We start from the raw sequence: 10,622 nt of genomic DNA, 5'->3' as shown, positions 1-10,622 counted from the left end.
AGCAACAACAACAGCAACAACAACAATGAACTAAAAAATGAATTATTTTGGAACTTCTCTTTAACTCCAATGATAAGAAATACTATCTCTAATTTACATAGTTATCAAGGGGAACAGAATGAAAAGTTATCCCTTAGGCTCATCATATCCATTCTGGCTCTAAAGCTGTGTTTCTATATCCGGTTTTTATACAATATAATTAGATTGAGAGGGACGTTGTCCTTCAATATTTTAAAGAACATCACAATGGGGTCCAAAACATTAATACATTAGACTAAAAGAGGATTTGGACTAATTTTTGAAAGAGACATGAGACTGACAAAGTGGAAGTGGAATTGAAAAAGTTCACTCTCCTACAACGAGATGAACATTTTTTTGCACATTAACCATAAAATTGTAGCTTTTTTTAGTTTATACTTAATATTGATCATTACATAAAGAGATGAAACTTTATCAGAAATGTCACAAAATGTTTCCATTTTGTTTTGGAAAACAATAAATACTTCACTGAGAGAATTAACATTCACATATGCACTTTACTTTACAAATTTACCTTATGCATCAAGAACTTTTAAAACATTTTTCAGCTCTTCCTGGAGCCAAGACGGCGGAATGAAAAGGTAGTCGCTCTCACTCTCCCCTATCAACCTCTGAAAACCCAGAAAATATCACCCCAGAAAAAAAAACCCTGGAACACCTGAACTAGTAGAAAGACGGGGAGCAGCCGTGCAGTAGCACAGCAAACGGGTCTCCCAGTGCCTCAGCAAAAATAAGGGAAGCAGAACTACAAGGGGCCCCAGGCAGACAAGTACCCTGCGGCATTCATCTGAAAGGAGGTGAAGAAAACAACTAAAGGCTTCCTAAAGCCCCGCCTTGCTGATTCCAACCCAACACCAGGTGAACTGTAGGAGCCCTGAAGCCTCCAATTGTGAAGAAATCCTGAAGCCCAGGTGGTAGAGCAGGCAAACACCAACACCTGGACCTCCTAGTGCCTCAGTGAGGGTGGGGGGAAAACCACCAGGAGCCTCGGCACTCCACAAAGGAATCTCCCCTGTGCATTAGCAGAAAGAGGGAGACAACACTGCAGGGGCCCCAGGCAGATAAACACCTGCAGCACCCATCTAAAAGGAGCTGAAGAAAGCTAAAGGAAAGGAAAAGCAGGCAACCTAGAATTGCCTGAAAGTTCCAGCCTTGCTGATTCCAGCCCAACACAGGTAAGCTGCCAGAAACCTACAGCCTCCAATTCCAGCATAAGAGGCCCCAGCACACAAAGCCAGTGACCAAGACCTAGGCTCCCAACACAAGAAGCTTGGGTCAGTACCCTCTGTTCCCCAGCAGGAGAGCTCAATCTCTTTAAAGGCCAGGGAATAAAGAAACACCATGAGTAAAAAGAAACCTACCATAGATTCATATTATGAGAAGAGTGAAGATCAAGACAGAAATTCTGAAGAGGACAACATTGTCAACAAACCCACATCTGCAACAACAAAAGGGAATATGAACTGGTCTGAAGCCCAAAAAGCCTTCTTAGAAGAGCTCAAGAAGGATTTTAATAGTCAAATGAGAGAGGTAGAAAGTCCTTCAAAAATACAATTGGCCAATTGGAAAAAAAATACACTGAAGAAAACAAGTCCCTAAAAAACAAAATTGGCCAATTGAAGAAGGAAGTACAAAAACTAACAGAAGAAAACAATCTGTTAAAAACTAGAATTGGACAAATGGAAACTAATGTCTCTATGAGAGAGCAAGAATCAGTCAAACAGAAACAAAAAGAAAAAAAGATGAAAATGTAAAATACCTCATCAGTAAAACAACCACCTGGAAAATCGACTCAGGAGAGACAATTTAAAAATTATTGGACTACCTGAAAATCATGATGAAAAAAAGAGCCTGGACAGTATCTTTCAGGAAATCATAAAGGAAAACTGCCCGAAGTCCTAGAACCAGAAGGGAAAATAACCATAGAAAGAATCCACCTATTACCACCTGAAAGAGATCCCAAATTGACAACGCCAAGAAACATAATAGCAAAATTCCAAAATTACCAGATGAAAGAGAAGGTGCTGCAAGCAGCCAGAAAGAAACAATTTAAATATCATGGAACCACAGTCAGGATTACACAGGACCTTGCAGCTTCTACATTAAAAGACCACAGGGCATGGAACATGATATTCCTAAGGCAAAGGAGCTTGGAATGCAGCCAAGGATCAATTACCCAGCAAAAATGAGCATCATTTTTCAAGGGAGGAGGTGGATATTCAATGAAACAGGAGACTTCCAAACTTTCCTGATAAAAAGACCAGAGCTCAACAAAAAATATTGATATTCAAGAAGGACTTAAAAAGGTAAATGTGACAGAAGGATACATTTTGTTGTTAATAAGGGGAGGGGCTGTTTGAACTCCTACAAGGGAATATAAGACTTGCAACCCTTGAGAACTGTATTGCTATTACACCTTGTTAAAGGAGTATACATAAAGAGGGTGGATATTAGTTGACTTTGATGTAATGATAAAAAAAAATTCTAATCAAGTGGGTTAAATGGATCCAAATAAGTGGATCAATCTGATCTTAGAAAATGTACTGAGAAAGGAGGAGGCAGACAAGGGTAAATTACATTACAGGAAAAGACACAAAATCCTATTACAGCAGAGGGAAAGAAGGGAGGGGGAGCATTGTTTGAACCTTACTCTCATCAGATTTGGCTCAAGAAGGGCATAATATAATCAGTTAGGTATAGAAATCTAACTTGCCCTATAGGCAGTAGGAGGGAAGGGAAAGAAAAGGGAGGGGGAAAGAAAGGGAGGGGGGAAAGAAGGGAGGGAAGCAGCAGTAAGACTAAAGGGAAGAAAAGGGAAAGGGATAATAAAAGGGGGAAGGGACTGAAGGAGGCGGTGGTCAAAAGCAAAACACTAGTGAAGGGGAGAAAGGAAAAAGGAGAAAGAAAAGCATAAATAGGGGGAAAAGGATGGAGAAAAAGACACAGATAGTAATCATAACTGTGAATGTGAATGGGATGAACTCTCCCATAAAACGCAAATGGATTGCAGAATGGATTAAAAACCATAATCCTACAATATGTTGTTTACAGGAAACACATTTGAAAAAGAGTGACACATACAGGGTAAAGGTAAAAGGCTGGAGCAGAATATATTATGTGTCAGCTGAAGTAAAAAAAGCAGGGGTAGCAATCCTGATCTCAGACAAAGCAAAAGCAAAAATAGATCTAATCAAAAGAGATAAGGAAGGAAACTACATCCTGCTAAAAGGCACCATAGACAATGAAGTAATATCATTACTAAACATATATGCACCAAATGGTATAGCATCCAAATTCTTACAGGAGAAGTTCAGGGAGTTACAGGAAGAAATAGACAGCAAAACTATACTAGTGGGGGACCTGAACCTCCCCTCTCGGCACTAGATAAGTCTAACCACAAAATAAACAAGAAAGAAGTTAAGGAGGTGAATAGAACATTAGAAAAGTTAGGTATGATAGACCTCTGGAGAAAACTGAATGGGGATAGAAAGGAATATACTTTTTTCTCGGCAGTACATGGCACATACACAAAAATTGACCATGTACTAGGGCATAAAAACCTCACAATCCAATGCAGAAAGGCAGAAATATTAAATGCATCCTTTTCAGATCATGATGCAATAAAAATTATATGTAATAAAGGGCCATGGAAAGATAGACTAAAAAATAATTGGAAACTAAATAATCTAATCCTAAAAAATGATTGGGTCAAACAACAAATCATAGAAACAATCAATAATTTCATTCAAGAGAATGACAATAATGAGACAACATACCAAAACCTATGGGATGCAGCGAAAGCAGTTCTTAGGGGAAGTTTTATATCTCTAAATGCTTACATAAATAAAATAGAAAAAGAGGAGATTAATGAATTGGGCATACAACTAAAAAAACTAGAAAAAGAACAAATTAAAAATCCTCAACTAAACACCAAATTAGAAATATTGAAAACCAAAGGAAAAATTAATAAAATTGAAATTAAGAAAACTATTGAACTAATAAATAAAACTAAGAGCTGGTTTTATGAAAAAACCAATAAAATAGATAAGCCTTTGGTTAATTTAATTAAAAAAAAGAAAGAAAAAACCAAATTACTAGTATCAAGAATGAAAAGGGTGAAGCTACCACCAAGGAAGAGGAAATTAAAACAATAATTAGGAATTATTTTGCCCAACTATATGCCAACAAATTTGACAATCTTAGTGAAATGGATACATATTTACAAAAATATAAATTGCCCAGATTAACGAAGAGGAAGTAAAATACTTAAATAACCCCATCTCAGAAAAAGAAATTGAACAAGCCATTGATGAACTCCCTAGGAAAAAATCTCCAGGGCCAGATGGATTTACATGCGAATTCTATCAAACATTTAAAGAACAATTAATTCCAATACTATATAGACTATTTGGGAAAATAGGTGAAGAAGGAGTCTTACCAAATTCTTTTTATGATACAAATATGGTGTTGATACCTAAACCAGGAAGAGTCAAAATAGAGAAAGAAAATTATAGACCAATTTCTCTAATGAATATAGATGCAAAAATTTTAAACAAAATACTAGCAAGTAGATTGCAGCAACTTATCACAAGAATAATACACTATGACCAGGTAGGATTTATACCAGGAATGCAGGGTTGGTTCAATATTAGGAAAACTATCAGCATCATTGAGCATATCAACAACAAAACCAACAGAAACCACATGATCATCTCAATAGATGCAGAAAAAGCTTTTGATAAAATACAACACCCATTCCTATTAAAAACACTAGAAAGCATAGGTATAAATGGAGTCTTCCTTAAAATAATAAATAGCATCTATCTAAAACCTTCAGCAAGCATTATATGTAATGGGGACAGGCTAGAAGCATTTCCAATAAGATCGGGGTGAAACAAGGATGTCCATTATCACCACTGTTATTCAATATTGTACTGGAAACCTTAGCTTTAGCAATAAGAGAAGAAAAAGAAATTGAAGGCATTAGAATAGGCAAAGAAGAAACAAAGCTATCACTCTTTGCAGATGACATGATGATATACTTAGAGAATCCTAGAGAATCAAGTAAAAAACTACTTGAAATAATAAACAACTTTAGCAAAGTTGCAGGCTATAAAATAAACCCACATAAATCATCAGCATTTCTATATATTACCAACAAAGCCCAACAGCAAGAGATAGAAAGAGAAATCCCATTTAAACTTACTGTAGACATTATAAAATATTTAGGAGTCTACCTCCTGAAACAAACCCAGGAACTCTATGAACACAATTACAAAACACTTTTCACACAAATAAAATCAGATCTAAATAATTGGAAAAACATCAGTTGCTCATGGGTAGGCCGAGCTAATATAATAAAAATGACAATCCTACCTAAGCTAATTTACTTATTCAGTGCCATACCAATCAAACTACCAAAAATTATTTTATAGAGTTAGAAAAATAATAACAAGATTCATTTGGAAAAAAAAAGGTCCAGAATATCAAAGGAACTAATGAAAAGAAATGCAGGGGAAGGTGGCCTAGCAATTCCAGATCTTAAATTGTATTATAAAGCAGCAATCATCAAAACTGCTTGGTACTGGCTAAGAAATAGGGAGGTGGATCAGTGGAATAGGTTAAATATGCAAGACACAGTAGTCAATGACTATAGTAATCTATTATTTGATAAACCCAAAGACCCCAGCTTCTGGATAAGAACCCACTCTTTGAAAAAAACTGCTGGGAAAACTGGAAAAGAGTATGGCAGAAACTAGGCATAGACCCAAATCTCACACCATATACCAAAATAAAGTCAAAATGGGTTCAGGACTTAGATATAAAGGCTGATACCATAAGTAAACTGGGAGAACAAGGAATAGTTTACCTATCAGATCTATGGAGAACAGAAGAATTCATGACCAAACAGGAGATAGAGAACATTATGAAAACCAAAATGGATAATTTTGATTACATTAAATTGAAAAGTTTTTGCACAAACAAAGCCAATGCAACTAAGATTAGAAGGAAGGTAGAAAATTGGGAAAGAATTTTTACAACCAGTCTCTCTGGTAAAGGCCTCCTTTCTAAAATATATAGAGAATTAAGACAAATTTGTAAGAACACAAGCCATTCCCCAATTGATAAATGGTCAAAGGATATGAACAGACAGTTCTCAGATGAAGAAATTAAAGCCATCTATACTCATATGAGAAAATGCTCTAAATCGTTATTGATTAGAGAAATGCAAATCAAAACAACTCTGAGGCACCATATCACACCTATCAGATTGGCCAACATGACAAAACAGGAAAATGATAAATGTTGGAGAGGAGGGAAAATTGGAATGCTAATACATTGTTGGTGAAGTTGTGAAATGATCCAACCATTTTGGAGAACAATTTGGAACTATGCCCAAAGGGCTACAAAAATGCATACCCTTTGACCCAGCAATAGCATATCTAGGGCTATATCCCAATGCGATCAAACAAATGGGAAAAGGACCCACCTGTACAAAAATATTCATAGCAGCTGTTTTGGTGGTGGCAAAGAATTGGAAATTGTGAGGATGCCCATCAATTGGGGAATGGCTGAGCAAGTTGTGGTATATGAATGTAATGGAATACTATTTTGGTATATGATGAACATGCTGACTTCAGAAAAACCCTGGAGAGACTTATATGGTCTGATGCTGAGTGAAGTGAGCAGAACCAAGAGGACTTTGTACACAATAACAGCCACGTTATGCAATGACTAAGAATGTTAACCTGAATCCTTCTCAGCATTACGAGGATCTAAGACACTCCAGAAGCCTCAGGATGGAAAATACTGTCCACATGCAAAGAATGAACTATGGAATTCATATCGCTATCACTTATTTTTACCTTCTGTTGAGTTTTGTTTCATCTTTCTGATGTTCCTCCTATTGGTTTTAATTTTTACTTACAATTCACTAATGTGAAAATATGTTTAATGCGTACGTAAATGTAAAGCCTATGACAGATTGTTCCCCGTCCTGGGGGGGGGGAGAAAAAGGGAGAAAAATTTTCAACTCAAAAGCATATGGAAAAAAAAAAACAAAAAAAGAAAAAGAAAAAAACATTTTTCAACCAGGTATGGAACCTAATTCAAATGATCTATTACAATGAAGCACAGTAATGAATTATATGTACTGTGGCAGAATATTAGAAATAAGGCATAAATAGCAAAAACATATATAAGAAAACATACATTAAATAACACAATAATTTAGTTATAATAACATCAAAAGATAAATTACAAAGCAGTTCTGTAATAAGTGGGGAAAACCTTCCGAACCCATATTTGAGGCTATTGCCTATGATGATATTTGTCATGTGTAGGAGTAATATTATAGGAAACATACTTTTCCCCAAATAAGATTGTATTACTTAAATTACTACAAAATCATGATTCAGCTCCATTTTGAAAACATAATATGTAACTTTTAATTAAATAGATTTAATGGAATTTCTAAACATTCCCCAAAAGTCTATATTATGTTTTTGTTGGGTTCTTACCTTGTGCAAATTTTGTTGTCTAAATGGAATAAATGAGCTCTTTTTTTTTTACAAAGTTCACATCTAGGACATATATAATAAAGTTATTTCCAAAAATATTAATTAGAATATTGTTAAGAACAATATACCACTGAAGCTTTGGCTAAATAAACAAGTTTCTGAACCTCAGGTAAAGTGAAAAAGTGCCTTCCAGTTACCAAGGATGCATAGGAATATATTCAGTTACAAGGCAGAGGCATTCAAAGCTCTTTTAGTTGGTGCATTTTCATTATGAAAAAATAAAACTTAGATAATGGTTTATAATGCATGTTGAGTTATGAATAAATGAAATTATTCATTGACATTTATTTCTATTTGGAAGAGTTAACTAATAAGCATATTTCATATCAATCTATCTATATTATTTACCAAGAAAATGATGGAATCTTATTTTTAAAAGTTGTTCAATATTTGTTTATTTATCCTATCCTTTTTCATCTTCAACTTCACCTCAGATACCTTATACCTAATAGAAGACACGCTGCATTTGAAAGTTCCTTAAAATGCAGTGCATTTTTCTTAGAATTTTATAAAGGAGTAGGATATCTTCATATATAAAATAAGTATTAGAATTTTACAGTCACAATACATGCCCCAGCTCTTCCTAGGCAAAATGGTGCAATATGTGTCTTTTCATTTGTTTGGGGAGGCCTCCATGGTGTTGGGTCCCATCATAACCTCCAACTTCATACCATCAAGTAAACACTCCAACTGCATCTCTGCTAATGCTCATAGATGCAACTGCAGTCCGCATAACAATTTTAAGATCTTATCTTTTTTTTTTTTTTGGCAAGGCAATCAGGGTTAAGTGACTTGCACAGGTTCACATATCTAGGAAGTGTCAAGTGTCTGAGGCCAGATTTGAATTCAGGTCCTCCTGACTCCAGGGCCAGTGCTATATCAAGTTTGCCATGTAGTTGCTCCTAGGATCCTATCTTTCAACAACATCTGGCAGTCTGGAAGTCAATTTGCATGCTGGCACATCATGTCCTCCAATAGTATACAATAATCCATTCCAGGTAGTTACTCCTACTCAACCTTTCCTTTTTGAAATTTGTGCACAAAGTGTCCATCTATTAGTAATTGGATGAAAGCATTCTAAAGATTTGGATCAAGAAATTGTGTCATGACCCCCAAATACATAGTTTTCTACTTTATAATGCCACACCAGCTGTGCTCCTGGGTGTGGACATAGTAGCAACAAAATTCCACTGACAAGCCTGAGTGTCCCATAGCTCTATTCTATTTAGGTAACTCCAGCCATCATGCTCACTTACAGCATACATAGGATCTTCCAATATAGACAGATGTGCCAACAGTTGACTTCCTGGGTTTTGTGTGAGGACTTTGTAACATGGCCATCTCTCCAGCAACAAATGGTATTTTGTTGCTTCCATAACAAACTTCTGACATTCAATATCATCCCAAAAGAATACATTATTTTCTGTGTCAGGAAGGAACTGTGGAGCAAGAAGAGGCAATGTAATGTAAGCCAGAAGTTTACTGTGATCTTTTCATTTCTGTTCTAAATCATGATGGACCCATGTAAGTAGTACATTTAGTATCATCTCTTCATTAGGTATATTCATACCATCGCTTGCCAATAACTTTGCAATTTCACTAGCAGATAATAACATAAATTCTTGGTTTCTAATTACTTCTGTGAAATGCTCCATATTATAATTGTGAGCCACTTTATGCAAATCCAAACAACACTATGCATCATGAAAATAATAAATTCAAAGGCAGTTGGATGAAGTTGCTTCATTAAGAATTTACAACATGGAGAAGGCAGAGCCAAGATGATGGAGTAAAATCAGTGATTTGCTTCAGCTATCCCTCAAAACCCTACAAATACCTGTAAAAAAAGTGTCTCTAAACAAATTCTAGAGCAGCAGAACCCACAAAAAGAGAGAGTAAAAGAAACTTCCAGCCCAAGAAAACTTGGATGGTTGATTGGAAAAGTTCATTGTGTTGGGCTGTTCTGCGTGGGCATGCAAGCAAATACCAGGCCTCAGGGAACCTGAAACAGGCCTCAGGAACTGAATCATGGGCAGCTGTGGTGGTTTCCACCCTTTGCAACCCACAAATGCCAAAGACAACTTAGAAGGTCAGTAGGAAAAGTCTGTTAGATCATGGTGAGAGAGGAACTCAGTCAGGCCCCAGTCCCATTGCAGCTCTGACAGCTGCTTCCAGAGCTCTCAGCCAACAGAAAGAGGGATAATAGAGTGGTTAATCAGAGAGGAATTTCAGGGATCCCTTTGCTGGTATTGAGGCAGGATTCTCTTGCTTTGCCCATGATTGGATCTGGGTCGCAGTTCTGGGTGGCACTCCTGGGGTGAGGAGGACATCTATTGTGGTGGAGCTTGCAGTAGCAGGGAAGCATGAATCCTCCTCACAGTCCCAAGGCAGAAAAGAGTGCTTGTGGCCACTCATGGATCAGAGTCAATTCCAGGAAAGGAATAACTGTACCACCTTGGAAGAACTGAAAATTACAAGTCCCTAGAATTATCTCCGAAAACAGCTGCACAAACCCCCTGAATCTTGGGACGGTACATTCTCCACACTGGAAGAAGACCCCTACCTTAAAAAAGAATTTAAAACTCAAGTAATTGGCTGGGAACATGAGCAACAAGTGCAAAAAAGTCAAAACATAGAAGATCAAAACATACAATCAGAAGAAGACAATAAAGTCAAAGCTCCTACATCCAAAGCCTCCAACAAAAATATGAATCAGTCCCGGGTCATGGAAGAGCTCAAAAAGGATTTTGAGAAGCAAGTAGGAGAAGTAGAGGAAAAACTGGGAAGAGAAATGAGAGCTATGCAAGAAAATCATGAAAACAAGGCAACATCTTGCTAAAGGAGACCCAAAAAAATACTGAAGAAAATAACAACTTAAAATACCCTAACACAAATGATAAAAGAGGTCCAAAAAGCCAATGAGGAGAAAAATGCCTTAAAAAGCAGAATTGGCCAAATGGAAAAGGAAGCCCAAAAGCTTACTGAAGGAAATACCTCCTTAAA

At 36.5% G+C, this 10,622-nt stretch overlaps 1 pseudogene; it reads right to left on the bottom strand.

Annotated features, from left to right (window-relative positions):
• Positions 1–8,903: 8,903 nt before the first annotated feature.
• Positions 8,904–9,378, bottom strand: LOC144454868 (kelch-like protein 5 pseudogene; annotated as a pseudogene).
• Between the last annotated feature and the right edge of the window lie 1,244 nt (positions 9,379–10,622).

Source organism: Phascolarctos cinereus, unplaced genomic scaffold (genome assembly GCF_003287225.1).
Source record: "Phascolarctos cinereus isolate Bilbo 61053 unplaced genomic scaffold, phaCin_HiC Scaffold_7;HRSCAF=346, whole genome shotgun sequence".
Taxonomy (NCBI): Eukaryota; Metazoa; Chordata; class Mammalia; order Diprotodontia; family Phascolarctidae; genus Phascolarctos; species Phascolarctos cinereus.
The sequence above is the reverse complement of the archived record's forward strand: the minus strand, read 5'-3'. Positions and strand labels throughout refer to the sequence as shown.